Here is a 17469-nt window from a genome sequence, read left to right on the forward strand (position 1 = left end):
TCCATTACCAGAGCTTCTATTTAAAACCACTGGCGGTTTTAGAAAATTTAATAATATGCACAAATGAAATAACAGTTATAAAGATCAGAAAAAAAGAGTAAAATCTTGATATTTTACCAAATGTATGATTTTATACTTACAAAATTAAAAATAAGTTATAGAAAATATTAAAACCAATAAGAGAATGTTATCCAAAGTGGCAGTGCACAAAATCCATAGCATTCCCAAACACTAGTGCAATTGGAAAACATGATTTTAAAAGATATACTCTATTAGCTCCTCGGCAGCCGTCCGTCTCGAGAGATGATGGTGTAGCTTCTTAAGAGTCTATCTGCACTGCCGAGAATGGCTGTGCAGTCCGACTCGGGAGTGACACGGTATCTGTCTCCTCCCGTGTTGAGTCGACATCTTGCGATGACGCTGGAGTGTCCTCTCCAGTGAAGCTGAAGCTACAGAGCCTGGGCAGGGTGATATGGAGGGTCTGCTGTTGCCCATGCAGCAGACCCCCCCCCCTCTCTTCGCAGCTGAAGGGTCCAAGGGAAAGACGGAGTCAATACAGCTTGGCTTCAGGTGCGCCGCAGGAGTTGCCGGTGTTGACTACAACATCAAACCGCCTTAGGGACTCCGGCTCCGGATTTTCTGTCGGGGTTTACTCCCTTAGCCTTTCCCCTGAAGAGGTATGCCGCAAGGCAGTGGAGGTTTTTTGGAGTCAGAGTTTTCCTTCTCTGATGTGCCCTGACTGGAAGATCGAACCAGCGACACTTAGCTCGCAGGCCGACGCTCAATCCACTGAGCCAAACCAGCCAGGGTTATTAGCTCCTAAAACATACATAAAAATACATGTAGGCAGTTCCATTTTTAGTTTTTTGAGGTAAGTCCCTACTGTTTTCCATAGTGGCTGCACCAGTCTGCATTCCCACCAACAGTGCAGTAGGGTTCCTGTTTCTCCACATCCTCACTAGCACTTGTTGTTTGTTGATTTGTTGATGATGGCCATTCTGACAGGTGTAAGGTGGTATCTCATTGTGGTTTTTATTTGCATCTCTCTGATGGCCAATGATGTTGAGCATTTTTTCATGTGTCTATGGACTTTCTGTATGTCCTCTTTGGAGAAGTGTTTGGTCAGGTCCTTTGCCCATTTTTTAATTGGGTTGTTGGTTTTCTTGATGTTGAGTCATATAAGCTCTTTATATATTTTGGAGATCAGTCCCCTGTCTGTGATATCGTTGGCAGATATGTTTTCCCATATGGTTGGTTTCCTTTTCATCTTGCTGATGTTTTCTTTTGCTGAACAGAAACTCTTTAGTTTGATGTAGTCCCATTTGTTTATTTTTTCCTTTATTTCTCTTGCCTTAGGTGATTCCATTGCTAGGATTATACCCAAAAAATCCTAAAACCCTAATTCAAAAGAACCTATACACCCCTATGTTCATAGCAGCCCTGTTTACAATAGCTAAGTGCTGGAAACAGCCTAAGTGTCCATCTGTAGATGAGTGGATCAAAAAACTGTGGAACATCTACAAAATGGAATACTATGTAGCAGAGAGAAAGAAGGAACTCCTGCCATTTGCAACAACATGGATGGAACTAGAGAGAATTATGCTTAGTGAAATAAGCCAGGCAAAGAAAGAAAAATACCACATGGTATCACCTAATACAGGAAACTAAAGAACAACACAAACAAACGAACTAAATACGACAAAGAGCAGAATAACAGTCAATAGCGGGGAGGGGGGAGGGAGAGAAGGGGGATAAGTAAGGGAAGGGTCTAGTCAAGGAATGTGTATAAATGACTCAAGGACATGGACAACGGGGAGGAATATGATTGTGGGAGAAGGGGTGGGATGGGTTGGGGGGAGCAATGGGAGAAAAATGGGACAACTGTAATTGAAAAGCCAAAAAAAGAAAAGAAAAAAAAAAAATACATGTAACTAATTGAAGGGCTTTTATGTAGAATAAAAATTCAGGGAGTGAATTCGGGTAGTAAATTCCATACACGTCAGGAAGAATGGTTTTGTGAAAATACTAACTTTCTCCCAAAGTAGCTGCAATTTCAGCACTATTACAACCAGAATTCTGATGTTTTATAATAGACACATGCAAATACACACATAAAATGTATATTAATATGCATATAAAAATACAGAGAAAAATAAGTTTAAAAATTTAACATTTCTGTAGCACTAAGTGCCAGATGTCTTGCTGAGTACTTTACATATTCTCTTTGATCTAATAAAACCCCCAGGAGATAATGATATTACCTGCATTTAGAGGAACTGACCAGTTAAGCAACTTGGCCAAGATCAAAGAATCAGTGTCAGACCAAGAGTCTGAACTCTTTACCACATTGTTTCTCTAACAAAAAAAAAAAAAAAAAAATACACAGCTAAGAACACTTGAAAGAACAATGGTAGACTCTTTTTAAAATGTATCAATACTTAATAAAAGGTGGTGGAAAACAAGAGGAGGAATACAAAAAACAGACCAATGAAGTATAAATGAAAACCATAAAAAGGACTCATTTACACACTGTAGTTTCACTTATATAAGGACTGAAATAAGCCAAGATGGAAGCCTAGACAAAGATGCTGCATCTTCCTCCACAACTAAGAAGGAATACAAATACCTCAAAACTATAAACAACCAGAAGTCCCAGAAAATCAAACTGCATGGAAGTCCAACAAACAAAGATATAAAGAAGAAATACTCATCCAGACAGGTAGAAGGGGCAGAGATGCGGTGTGGTGATGGCAGCAGCGGCGGCAGTGGCAGTCTGTCGGAAAATGTAGTCACATATTTTTAAAAGTCAGAAGGGACACCTGGGGAGGGTTCCCAGCACTAGACTAGACCACACAGCTCACAGTCCCAGCGCCAGGGAAAATAAAGCCTCATTGCTTCTGACTGTGCAAACCAGTTGGGGTTGGGGTAGAGGAAGAAACTGCAAGTCTCTCAGAAGAGTCTGCTTGCTTAAAGGGCCCCCACGGTACTAGAACGTCTGCAGACCCACCCACTCTGGGAACAACAACCATGGCAACAGCTAGAGAGGCCCCAGTCCCATACAGAAGTGAGAGAAGTGCCTGGAAAAGGGGTGAGTGCTGAGCAGGCAGCATTGTTCCTACTTGGACCCCTCCCCCACACACAGCGCCACAACATGGTCACCCTTTATGTTGAATACCTAAGGCTCCACCCTTTACTATAAAAAAGAAGCAACAGCTCTACCTAAGACACAGAGGTAAACAAACACAGGAACCTGTCAAAATGATGAGACAGAGAAGTATGGCCCAAAAGGGGGAACAGGTCAAAGTTTCAGTGGGAGAACTAAGTGATGAGGATATAGCCAACCTAACTGATGCAGAGTTCAAAAAACTGGTGATAAAGATGCTCACAGGCTTGACAGATATGCTTAAATATGGCAAACACATAAGGGAAGAAGTGAAGGCTATGCTAAATAAAACAAAGGAAAATCCACAAAAAACCAATGATGAAGGGAAGGAAACTAAGGTTAAAATCAATTATTTGGAACATAAGGAAGAAACAAACAGTGAACCAGTACAGAATGAGGAAACAAGAATTGAAAAAAGTGAGGAGAGGCTTAGGAACCTCTGGGACAACTTTAAACGTGCCAACATCTGAATCATAGGGGTGCCAGAAAAAGAAGAGGAAGAGCAAGAAATTGAAAACTTATAAGAGAAAATAATGAAGTAAAACTCCCCAAATTTGGTGAAGGAAATAGACATACAAGACCAAGAAGCACAGAGAATTTGGGACAAGTTAGACGCAAAGAGGACCACACCAAGACACATCATAATTAAAATGCCAAAGGATCAAGATAAAGAGAGAATATTAAAAGCAGCAAGAGAAAGGCAGAGAGTTCCCTACAAAGGGGTGCCTATAAGACTATCAGCTGATTTCTCAAAAGAAACTTTGCAGGCAAGAAGGGACTGGCAAGAAGTATTCAAGGTGGTGAAAAGCAAGGACCTACAACCAAGATTTCTCTATTCAGCAAAGCTATCATTTAGAATAGAAGGGCAGATAAAGTGCTTCCCAGACAAGGTAAAGCTAAAGGAGCTCATCGTCACCAATCTATCATTATATGAAATGTCAAAGGGACTTACTTAAGAAAAAGAAGATCAAAATTATGAACATTAAAATGACAACAAACTCACAACTATCAACAACTGAATCTAAAAAATAAGAACAAAACCCAACCAAGAAAACCAGAATAGGAACAGAATCATAAGTATGGGGATCGTTTGGAGGGTTATCAGCTGAAAGGGGGAAGGGGGAGAAATGGGGAAATGGTGCAGGGACTAAGAAGCATAATTGGTTGGTACAAAACAGATGGGGGGAAGTTAAGAATAATATAGGAAAGGGTGAAGCCAAAGAACTTATATGCATGACCCATGGACATGAACTAAGGGGGATGGGATTTCTGGAGGGAAGGTGGGTACTGGGCAGAGGGGAGCAAAGGGGAAAATAATTGGTACTACTTTAACAACATAACCAATAAAATACACTTTAAAAAAAGGAAAAAAAGACTGAAATATGTAAATATGTGTTAGAAGTTAAAGGAGGGATTATTCACAAGTTGTGGTTTGTGGAAAAGTGGCTATTGATTGTAAATATGCATTAGATTAGGTCCCTACCTCACAATCTACAGAGAAATAAATCCAAATACATTGCAGATGTCAACAGAAATCTAAAAATTATAATGATTTTAGAGTGAAAGTAGAAAAACATCTTGGTGACATTTGGGGAAGGAGAAATTTTCTTTAAGTGAGTCTCTGGGACCAAATATAATGCAGGAAAATAATATGGTTAGCAAATTTAATTTTGTAAACCTTCAAAACAACTCCATGAAAAAAAAAAAAAGATATAATAAACAAACTGAATAAAATAAAACACACACTACCCAAAGATGACTACAGCCTATATAAGCAAGAAAGGAATATTATACAGACTATATTGAACTCTTACAAATACACAGAAAAAAAAACTATATGAAAATAGATAAAAAAGAGAGCCATGAAATTTTTTTAAATGGAATTGCTAATAAACTCATAAAAGCTGGTGGTCTGCTTCTTCAGTCATTAGAAAAAATATAAATAAGCCCATAGTGAAATGCAACTAACAACCTACAATGCAGACACAGATTAATAAATCTGATAACACTTGGCTTAAGTGAAAGAGTCAGGCTGTACATTAATTGTTTCAGGGAGTGAAAATTGGCACAATAGCTTCATATAGCAATATTGAAATACCTGGTAAATTTGAAATACTCATATTCTAAATCAATCATTCTTTAGGTTAATTATGGACATTAGAGAATAATGTCATACATATTCACTAGTTAACGTGTACGAAACTTTTGTAGCGGTGTCTGAATTGTCACTTAGTAGGTAAATACATAATAGCCTTGTTTATTTATACTGAGGCATTTCAAACGGCAGCTAAAATGAATGAACTGAATCTATATTTGCATAGCTAAAACCTCACAATTTTAAAGTATAGTGGAGAAAACAAAGTTGCAAAGACATAAACAATAATAAAATGTATATAAGTTTTTAAAACACTGAAGTGCAATAGGAATGAAAGGATCCTGTGAAGTTTTCCTGTATCTTTTTAGTTTTGTTTCTTAAGAAAGATATCAAAATATAAAAACACAGAGAGATAAGATGTGCCATGTATGAGAGAAATAAAGCAAACTGTTAACAATGTTTTAATTTCAGTGTAGGATATGTAAGCATGTCTGATACTATTTTCTTCATTTTTGGCATGTTTGGGATGCTTTAGTAATTATATAAAATAATGTGAAATGTTTATATTAATATCATCTAGGATAACATAAAATAAATATTTTAGAAAAATGTGAGGTTGTATGTGGGTGTACATGTATAGAAATAAGTGTAACAGAATGTAGTCTATAGTGCTGATTATACAAAATATCCCTTAAAAAGTAAAAGCTAGACTTTTTTCAAAATTTAATAAAAAGGTAGTAATCTGGTCTGATAGCAATTGCAAAGATTTTGAAGTGTTAATGTAATAGTATTAACACATGCAATTACTGCTGTCATTTCCATGTATGCCTGAAAGAGATTTTTTTTTTAAACGGGTAAAAAAAAATAAAAAAAAGAAGTATGAAACCCAGATGTATATAATGTACACATAATTTAAAATAATAACTACAGCTTGCAAAAACTATATTTAGAATAAATAAATCAAAATGCCACTCTATTTTATTGAAAATTACAGAATTTATTATGAGGAAATATTCACAGAAACATTCAAAAAATATCTAATTAAAATTGTAAATATTTTATGTACATGCATACATGAAAAAATAACTTTTAACAAGGAATTTTATACACAGTGAACTCAAGAACGAGAACAAAATAAATATATTTTCTTTCAAGCAAAAATTGAGCTTATCACCAACAAGTTCTCATTATAGAAATGTTTAGAGAGTCGTCGGCAGCCGTCCGTCTCGAGAGACGATGGTGTAGCTTCTTAAGAGTCTATCTGCACCGCCGAGAATGGCTGTGCAGTCCTACTCGGGAGTGACACGGTATCTGTCTCCTCCCGTGTTGAATCGACATCTTGCGATGACGCTGGAGTGTCCTCTCCAGTGAAGCAGAAGCTACAGAGCCTGGGCAGGGTGATATGGAGGGTCTGCTGTTGCCCATGCAGCAGACACCCCCCTCTCTTCACAGCTGAAGGGTCCAAGGGAAAGACGGAGTCAATACAGCTTGGCTTCAGGTGCGCCGCAGGAGTTGCCGGTGTTGACTACAATGTCAAACCGCCTTAGGGACTCCGGCTCCGGATTTTCTGTCAGGGTTTACTCCCTTAGCCTTTCCACTGAAGAGGTATGCCGCAAGAGTACACTTTAGAAAAAAGCAAAAGGATTCCAGGTGCATAATGTGAATACAGGACATGTGGAGAACAATGATTCAGACTGTGTGTAAATTGTTTAAAAATACTTTGCTAGTCTGAAACAATAATGTCTAATTTGTGTCATTAGAATAAGATCAAACTATCTGAAAAAAATAGTAACCTTCAAAAGCTGACCAGTTAAAATAATGTAGAGTTTTTATATTATTTGAGAGTTTGATGTTACTACTAGTGGTTAAATTTTGATTCCATTAAGCAAAATGCACATGCTAACATTTCTGTGGCAACCTTAAACCAATATAAGTTGAACTTAAAAATAATAACTTTTAAAAGGGTTGACAAAAATGATGGACAAATTTCTCAAGCAAGTCATATAATAGCTACATGAAACAAAATATAGAAATGACAGTAATGAGATAGTAGAAATAATGTAAATATATTGGGTTGGCCAAAGAGTTTATTTAGTTTATTTGTTTGTTTTGTAGAGTAAAAGACACATTTTCATATCCATCAATAACTTTATTGATGTGGATATTTTGAGAAGTTGGCTAACTCTCACATGGTTGTTCCCAATTAATGTCTCTGTTTGATTGCTGCCAACTTCAAATGCTCTACCCGACCATGAAGAATTGTCCAGCAACAAATCTGTAGCAAACCACATTTGACATGTTCAATCAGTCACAGCACCTTCTCCATACATTGCACAAATCATATTTTGCATTTTAGTTGCCTTTTTACTTTTCTTGAAATAATAAAGCATAAAATGCCAAAAACCTTGCTTATTTTTATCTTCAATATTAAAATGGTTATGCAAAAATTTACCAATTTTTAAGTGTATGTTATTGATTATGTTGTTACAGTAGCTCCAATTTTTTTCCCTTTTGCTCCCCTCTGCCCAGTAACCCCCTTCACTCCAGAAATTCCACCCCCCCTTAGTTCATGTCCATGGGTCATGCATATAAGTTCTTCGGCTTCACCCTTTCCTATATTATTCTTAACTTCCCCCCATCTGTTTTGTACCAACCAATTATGCTTCTTAGTCCCTGCACCATTTCCCCATTTCTCCCCCTTCCCCCTTTCAGCTGATAACCCTCCAAACGATCCCCATACTTATGATTCTGTTCCTATTCTGGTTTTCTTGGTTGGGTTTTGTTCTTATTTTTTAGATTCAGTTGTTGATAGTTGTGAGTTTGTTGTCATTTTAATGTTCATAATTTTGATCTTCTTTTTCTTAAGTAAACCCCTTTGACATTTCATATAATGATAGATTGGTGACGATGAGCTCCTTTAGCTTTACCTTGTCTGGGAAGCACTTTATCTGCCCTTCCATTCTAAATGATAGCTTTGCTGAATAGAGAAATCTTGGTTGTAGGTCCTTGCTTTTCACCACCTTGAATACTTCTTGCCAGTCCCTTCTTGCCTGCAAAGTTTCTTTTGAGAAATCAGCTGATAGTCTTATAGGCACCCCTTTGTAGGTAACTCTCTGCTTTTCTCTTGCTGCCCCCAGGACTCTGTCTTTATCTTTTACCTTTGACATCTCAGTAATGATGTGTCCTGGTGTGGTCCCCTCTGGGTCCAGCTCGTCTGGGACCCTCCGTGCTTTCTGGACCTGTATGTTCATCTCCTTTGCAAAATTTGGGAAGTTTTCCTCATTTTTTTCAATTCTTGCTTCCTCATTCTGCATTGGTTGACTGTTTTTAACTTTCATATGTTTCAAATCAAGAATCTGAACACCAGTTTCCTTCCCCTCACCATTGGTTTTGTGTGGGTTTTTCTTTGTTTCACTTAGCATAACCTTTATTTCTTCTGTTATGTGTTTGCCGTACTCAAGCCTATCTGTCAAGCCTGTGAGCATCTTTATCACCAGTGTTTGAACTTTATGTCTGATAGGTTGGCTATTTCCTCGTTGCTTAGTTCTCCCACTGGAACCTTGATCCATTTCCTTTTTGGGGCCATAATTCTCTGTCTCCTCATTCTGACAGGCTCCTGTGTTAGTTTGCCTCTCTGTCTTAGGTAGAACTGTCATTTCTGTTATGTTATAAGGGGTGGAGCCTTAGGGATTCATCAGTACATGGAGACCTGTTTCACCACTTTGTGGCGCTGTATGTGGAAGAGGGGTCTGAGATAGAACAGTGCTGCTTACTTAGCACTCGCCCCTTTTCCAGGCACCTCTTCCACTTCTGAACTGGACTGGCATTCCTCTAGCTGCTGCCCTGGCCATCGTTCCCAGAGTGAGTGGGTCTGCGGACATTCTAGGACCATGGGAGCCCTTCAAACAAGTAGACTCTGCTGAGACCAGCAGTTTCTGCTTCCACCCCAACCCCCACTGTTCTGCATAGTCAGAAGCAATGAGGCTTGATTTTCCTCGGTGCTGGGACCGTGAGCTGCAAGGTCTGGTGAGGAGGTGGGAACACTCCCTAGGTGTCCCTCCTGACTTTTTATAAAGTGTGACTGTGCTTTCTGCTGGCCTGCTGCTGCCGCCACTGCTGCTGCCACCACACTGGTCCTCTCTGCCCAATTCCACCCTTCCTACCTGTCTGGATGAGTATTTCTTCTTTATATCTTTGTTTGCTGGACTTCCATGTAGTTTCATTTTCTGGAACTTCTAGTTGTTTCTAGTTTTGAGGTCATTGTATTCCTTCTTAGTTGTGGAGGGAGACACAGTGTGTCTGTCTACACCTCCATCTTGGCTGGAAGTCTTAAAATGTTGCTTATTTTCTTTCATCTTCAATATTAAAATTATTATGCAAAAATTTACCAATTTTGATGTTTTTTTTAAAAGCATACTGATATGACAGCTGTCACAATACAATCTAACAAAATTGTTTTTGAATGAAGTTAAAGACAACTAACTGCTACTAGAGCCATCTTACGGAAAAAACAAAAATAACTTTTTGGCCAACCCAATACAGTAAAAATCATAAATGAGAAAGAACTGAATCACCCAACTAAGATAAAGACTAACAGGCTTGATTAAAAATATCCAACCATATGCTCTTTACAAGACATACAACATATCTATAAAACACAAAAAACAATCCAGTTAAGAAGGGATAACAATATGAATAAGAAAACAATTAGATATTTAAAATCATACTGACAAAATGTTATCTCAAGAAGAAATAAGAGCATAGGTATTCCTAAATTATTAACAAATTAACTCAGTAATGTACACTATTTTCACTAAGAAACTAATCTCAGAGAATATTGTGAAATCTGCCAAACATGTAGAAAACATAATTCCTCTTACAGAAATATTTCAAGAAACTAGAAAAAGAGAAAATATTTTTAAAAATATTTTGAGATAAATGATGCCTTACTATAATAACCAGAAAAATGCAACAGCATAAGCAAGAAAAATTGGTGTCCAATCTTATAAGTCAAAAACCAATGTAGGATCACCCCAACAAGTTTTGCAGCATAAGAAAAATAATTAGTGTAATTTATCACATCAATAAATGGACAGACATAAGTCAAATAGTCATCTTATTAATGCAGAAAAGTTTTGTAAGTCACTGTACTATAAAATTTAAAATATCTAATATATAGAGAGTTTTGTCATGATATTATATAAATTTGATCCCATAAAAATTTCAATTATCTCCTAACTGTTCCATAAAGTCAGTTTAATTCTACCAAAATTCCAGTCATTATTTCATAAATTGTTCCAGCTTTTTGTTACTTTATATGAAAAGACAAAGGGCCAAAAATAATCCAGTACATTTCTGAAGAAGAACTAGGTTGGGGTGAGGAGGTGTCTCCCTTCTCTAGGTTAAGAATTAATAGAAAGTAATAATGATTAGGAGAAGTCAGGAATAGAAAAATACAACATGAAAAGAATAAAGCTCAGAAATAGACCAAGGCATACAGAGAGAACTAGGCCAAGTGACATTGCAGTTTTCCAGGAAAAGCCTGAGCTGTTTAATAGCATGCTAATAATTGCTTATCTAAATATGAAAATTATTAGAGCTATTTTATGTCATGTTCTCCAAAATCTATTTTAGATGCATTGAAGACATGACCATGAAGAGCAAATTTTTAAACTTTTAGAATAAATATGGGGAATAGAGAGAAAAACTTAAAAGAAAATATGTGGAAAACCAAAAGAGGAACTTTACCAAAACAAACAAACAAACACACATACACACACAGACAACAATGGTCATCTTGTAAAATGCTCATTTTCATTAATCATTCAAAAAAGCAGTTACAATCCCAATGAAATATAATACTACAAACACCAGCTTGGGAATTAAAACTAAATCTGACACTATCAAGTCTTGCTCACTGGTGGGAATATAAATTGGCACAACTTTTAAGAATCAACTTGGATTTATTGTTGAATTTAGAGATGTGCTTTAAAAAATAAGATTTGTTTCCATTACATATCATAAGGATAACTTGCACATATGTGCTAAAAGGTATTTAAGTTTTGTTTGTATAATAAAAAAAATTGAAAAACACCCAAACATTCACTGATATGAAATAATCAAATATACTGAGTTATAAGTCTACAATGGACCATTATGAATGTAAATGCACTGGACACAGGCACCCATAAAGGTGACTTCCCCAAATATAATATAGAATATTTAAAGAGTGAGTTACAAAAGGGAAAACACTGAATGATTTCATTTTTAAATTTCAAATACTTGCAAAAGTAAATAATATATCATGTTGGGATACATATGAGGTAAACATTTAATGCAAAACAAAATAATCATGCACACAATCTTTAGGACACATTTGTTACCTCTGAAGAGAATGTTTAGGTATGTCATCAAGGCTTCAAAATCTTGGTAAGATACTGTGTCTAAAACTGTGTGGTGTGTACAGGGATGTCTAGTCTAATTTTCTCCTTAAAACCATATTTCTATTATGTATACTTTTGGCTATGATATGTTTGAAATACATGACACATTTCAGAATTAATGAAGTATGAGGGGGAACCTAAAAATGGAATTTATTTATAAAAAATTATGTATTTATTCTTACATGTTTAAACATCAGTCACCTTCACAGTTCTTTCCATTTGATGCAATAAACCTATTGAGATGTTTTTTCCACTGCTCAAATGAGTTTTTGAACTTATCAATTTTGACACCTTTTAGTGATTCTGCTTTTGTGTGTGTGTTTCAACTCTTCCACATAGGCAAAATGTTTCCCTTTGAGAACTATTTTCATCTGGGGAAACAAAAAAAAGTCACTCAGGGTGAGATGGGGTGAATAGGATGGGTGGGCCATGAGGGTCATGCCATTTTTTATCAAAAACTACTGAACACTCAGTGCAATATGGGAAGGTGCATGAGTAAATCATCTATCATGAAATGGGCAAATGCATTGAAAGAGTCTTCAAAAAAATTAACTGAAGCCAAATGCAGTCTGTCACAAAAGCTCCAGCTGGTACACTGATACAGAACACTCACCTAGTCAGGGAAGCTTGTACTACAAGGTGCCTACCCTCCAGAAGATAATTCCAGTTTTGGAAGGTGGTCCAACTTCATATAATAAATAAATAAGTCTTAAAAATATTCTTCCTACAAAATGTTATAAAACAACATTTAAGAATTTAACGTTTAGGCTTTTAGAAATACGTTTTAAACATATTTCAAAATGTGGGCTAATTGAAAGTAGTGTTTTGGTGCTATAATACAGTGTAGAATTAAAAGGCACATTGAATAGTATAATATAGAGAGAGATCTCAATTAGATATATCTTTCAGTATCTTAAAAGATTAAGCTATTACAAAACACAGCCTACCTCTCCTAACTCTTGATGGTCAACTAGGGAATCAAGTCTAGACCCTATTATTTGATAACTTCCTATGACTTAGAGCTGAGAAGACTGAATGCTTCTTATGGAGGTCACTTGTTACAACACTTACATCATACAAAGTCAGACCAACGAAAGTATGTGACAGAGTCCTCTTCTGATCACAACACTCAGAATAAGAATGGAGCAGAGTCAGTTACTAGCTTGCCTGGTATGGGGTGGTATTGACTGATACTTTTACAACAACAATGATCTATGATGCAAATAGATATGAAGGCAATAAGGAATTTAAGAAATTCTATGTTGTCCATTCCATAGGAGGAATCTGAAACTTGTGAAGCTGCATACCTGCTGCTCAATCATCCTTCTAATATTCTTTGAGGATAAAAACAACATGGACATTGAAAATAGCATGGCATCAAAAACATACAGGAGTGCACACCAAGTTTGTGTAGGTTGAATATATGCCAAAACTTGGAAATTCATGTTTGGCGTACTACAAATATCCTTTGCTCACTTGAATGTTTTATTAACCAGATGGGTAAGAACATTAGGATATCATGAGGTGCTGTGTAGTTTTCTTTTTTTAAGGATTTTATTTACCTATTTATTTGTTTATTTATTTATTTTTAGAGAGAGAGGAAGGGAAGGAGAAAGAGAGGGAGAGAGACATTGATGTGAGAGAGAGAGAGATATCCATCATTTACATGACCCAACCAGGAACCAAACCTACAACCCAGGCCTGTGCCCTGACAGAGAATCCAACCTGTAACCTTTTACTTTGTGACACATAACCAACTAAGCCACACCAGTCAGGGCCAGTCAAGACTTCCTAAAGGAGAGCTATGCATAAAAGTCTCTAGATCTTTGCTGGAAATACTTCAAATGCAAATTAAGGCTCCAGTCACCCACAACTGGCAACTCTAGTCCTCTCTATTTAGATTTCAAAAAGCAACAGAGCTTCATGTATTATATTACTCTACAAAATTATAGATGTTTGAAATAATAATTTATGACACATAAAAAATCATTTTAATGAAATTTTACAATTTTTGTGTGTGTTTAATCTTCAGCATGTGCCCCAAGCCACATGACCACTAATGAAAGTTATGTTTTGATGCCATATGGAAAATAGACTTTGAGATTATATTGCCTCAGTTCTTGAGAACTAGTGGAGTCTTTGAAAATAAATTGAATGCAGTTTTAGGTATTCAATGCAAACTGGATAAAATCTTTAAAAATTGGGGAGCAAAATTATTTCAACAATTACTTTTAAATAGTTTTCTAGTTTAATCTTTTAAAAAGTGTGTAATGAGATATTTGGATGCAAATCATATAATCAATGGATTTTTAAAAAGTAGTCCATTTACTGTTACTTAATAACAGCAAGGACATTTTGATATAACATGATTTTTTTAAAAATAGACTTTATTTTTAGAGAAGTTTTGGGTTCGCAGCAAAATTGTGGAAAAAATACAGAGATTTCCTATTTTTCCCTTGCCCCCACAAATGCATAGCCCCCACCATTACAACACCACCCACAAGAGAGAAACATTTGTTACAGTCAATGAGCCTGCATTAAAACATCATTATTATATCAATGATACATCTGATAAGGGGTTAATATCAAAATTTCATAAAGAATTCATATTATTCAACACCAAAAAAAAAATCCAATTAAAAAATAGGGAAAAGACCTGGATAAACATTTCTTCAATTAGGTGATACAGATGGTCTACAGACATGTGAAAGGTGCTCAACTTCACTAATCATCAGAGAAATGCAAACTAAAATTCCAATGAGATATTACCTCACACCTGTCATAATGGCCATTTTCAATAAATCAACAAACAGCAGATGTTGGTGAGGATGTCAAGAAAAGAGAACCTTAGTGCACTACTGGTGGGAATGCAGGTTGGTGCGCAGCTACCATGGAAAGAAGTACAGAGTTACCTCAAAAAATTAAGAATGCCTTATGATCTAGTGATTCCACTATTGGAAATATATATGAAGAAACCAAACAAAAATTATTAAAAGAATATGGACCCTTTACATTTATTGCAGTGTTATTTACTACAGCCAAAGTATGGAAGCAACCCAAGTGCCCATCAGTAGGCTAGTGGATAAAAAAGCTGTGGGAGAAGAGATCCAAGATGGCAGAGGAGTAAGTGGAAGCTACACTAACCTCCTCCCAAGACCAGTCTGGGATTACAACATAATTGTGGAGAAATCATCTGGTATAACCAACTGAACACTAGCAGGAGAGAAGCCTTATAACCACAGATAGACAGAAAAGGCCACTTCATCACAATGCGACTGGGAGGAAGTGCGGAGACATGAAAGGGCTTGCTAGACTTCTGTGGGTGGCAGCTGAAGGGACTGAGAAACAGCTCAGCAGCCAGGGGTTCCCCTTGAGAAGTATGGGGTCTAACCTCCCAGCTGGGCTTCCCAGCCTACAGCAACAAAGCAGAAGGTAAGATAGTACCCAGCTTTAAAAAGTGAAAAGTCAAAGAATTATTATTATTTTATTTATTTATTTTTTTGCTAGCCTGAAAAAACAGCTGAAAACAAGAGCTCTTAAAGGGATCACATACAAAAATATATTGGTACCCATTAACTGTGCACTCAAGTAGAGGTGGGGCTGTGAGGACCCTAGATGCTTAAGGAGAGTTTGGGGCGGTGGCTTTGAGGAGAAAACTGAAGGAGCAGCTGAACAGGTCCCAGTGCTGACTCATTCCCCACAATGCAGGCAGAACACTCCCCTCCAAGTGGCATCATCCTGAGGGGAAGCAATAGCCCTGCTCCCAGGAATTAATTTGCCCCAGCCCTGCCACCTAAGCCTGATGGCTGAGATCACAGATTGAATAGATTAATAACAAAAGGATACAGAAAGGGCAGTAGATCTCTAGTAGTCTCCAAAAGGCTGCCTAGACCCAGACTGGGAGACGATCTGATGCCACCAGGGGCATATCCAAGAAGTGCAGATCAATCTAAGAAGGAGAAACAAACAAGAAGAGACACAAAAAATGGGGAGACAAAGAAACAACCCCATATCAAAAGGATAGAAGGAATCCTCGGAAAAAATGCTAAATGAAATAGAGGAAAGCAAATTATCAGACATGGAATACAAAATATGGATTATAGGAAAGGTCAATGAGCTCAGTGAGCTCAAAGAAAACTACAAAGAACTCCAGGGAAACTACAAGGAACTTACTGAGAATTACACCAGAATAATAAAGGACATAGAAGCTATAAATAAGAGCCAGGAGGAAATGAAGAATATAGTAGAAGGAATTAAAAGCAGACTAAAGAAATTAGAAGAACAGATCAGCGAGCTGGAGAACAATGTAGAAAAAAATTCCCTGACAGTGCAACAAAACAAAAAAGACTGAAAAATAAGGAAGAAGTTTTAAGACAGCTGCAGGACAACATGAAACATAATAATATCCGTATCATAGGAATTCCAGAAGGAGAAGAAGAGGAGCAAGAGATAGAAAACCTATTTGAAAAAGTAATGACAGAAAACTTCCCTAACTTGATGAGAACAAAAACAAAAAACATGCAAGTCCAGGAAGCACAGAGGGTCCCAATGAAAAGGAACCCAAATAGGCCCACATCAAGATACATCATATTTAAAATGGCAACACTGAAACGCAAAGAGAGAATCCTAAAAGCAGCAAGAGAGAAACAGCTAATAACATACAAAAAAGCTCTGATAAGGCTGTCATCAGATTTCTCAACAAAAACACTACAAGCCAGAAGGGAATGGCAAAAAATATTCTAAACAATGAAAAACAAAGGTCTACAACCAAGACTACTCAACCTAGCAAGGCTCTCATTCAAAATGGAAGGTGAAATAAGGAGTTTCCCAGAAAGAGAAGGCTAAAAGAATACATCTCCGCCAAACCAGCATTGTAAGAGATGATGAAGGGTCTGCTTCAAGATGAAAAAACAGAGAGAGACAGAGAGGAACATAAGTACAAAGGGGGAAAATGACTATGAATAAGTACCTATCAATAATAACCTTAAATGTAAATGGATTCAATGCACCAATCAAAAGACATAGGGTATATGAATGGATTAGAAGCATGAAACACATATATGCTGTCTTCAAGAGACCTACCTCAGAACAAAAGATCTACACAGACTGAAAGCGAAGGGATGAAAAAAAATATTTCAAGAAAATGCACATAAACAAAAAGCTGGGATAACAATATTTTATATCACACGAAACAGATTTCAAAGCACTGGCCATTAAAAAAGACAAAGACATTTTGTAATACTTAAGGGAAAAATTTATCAAGGTGATATAACCCTTGTAAACATACATGAACCCAACATAGGAGCACCCAAATATATAAGGAAAATCTTAAAGGACTTCAAGAAGGATATTGACAGCAACACACTCGTAATAGGAAAATTTAACACCCCATTATCAACAATGGACAGATCTTCAAAGCAAATAAACACCAAGGATATTGAGGCATTGAACAACACTCTAGATCAAATAGACTTAATTGATATATATAGAACTTTTCACCCCAAAGAAGCAAACTACACATTCTTTTCAAGTGCACAGGGAACATTTTCAAAGATAGACCACATGGTAGGACACAAAACAAGACTTAACAAATTCAAGAAAATTAAAATTATATCAAGCATCTTCTTAGATCACAATGGTTTGAAAATGGAAATCAACCTCGAGGAAAAAACTCAAAAACATTCAGACTCATAAAGAATGCATAACATGCTATTAAATAATGAATGAATTAACAATGACATCAAGGAAGAAATCAAAAAGTTTCTGGA

The sequence above is a fragment of the Furipterus horrens genome, unplaced genomic scaffold (assembly GCF_987537825.1).
Source record: "Furipterus horrens unplaced genomic scaffold, mFurHor1.1.pri manual_scaffold_2, whole genome shotgun sequence".
In the NCBI taxonomy this organism is placed as follows: Eukaryota; Metazoa; Chordata; class Mammalia; order Chiroptera; family Furipteridae; genus Furipterus; species Furipterus horrens.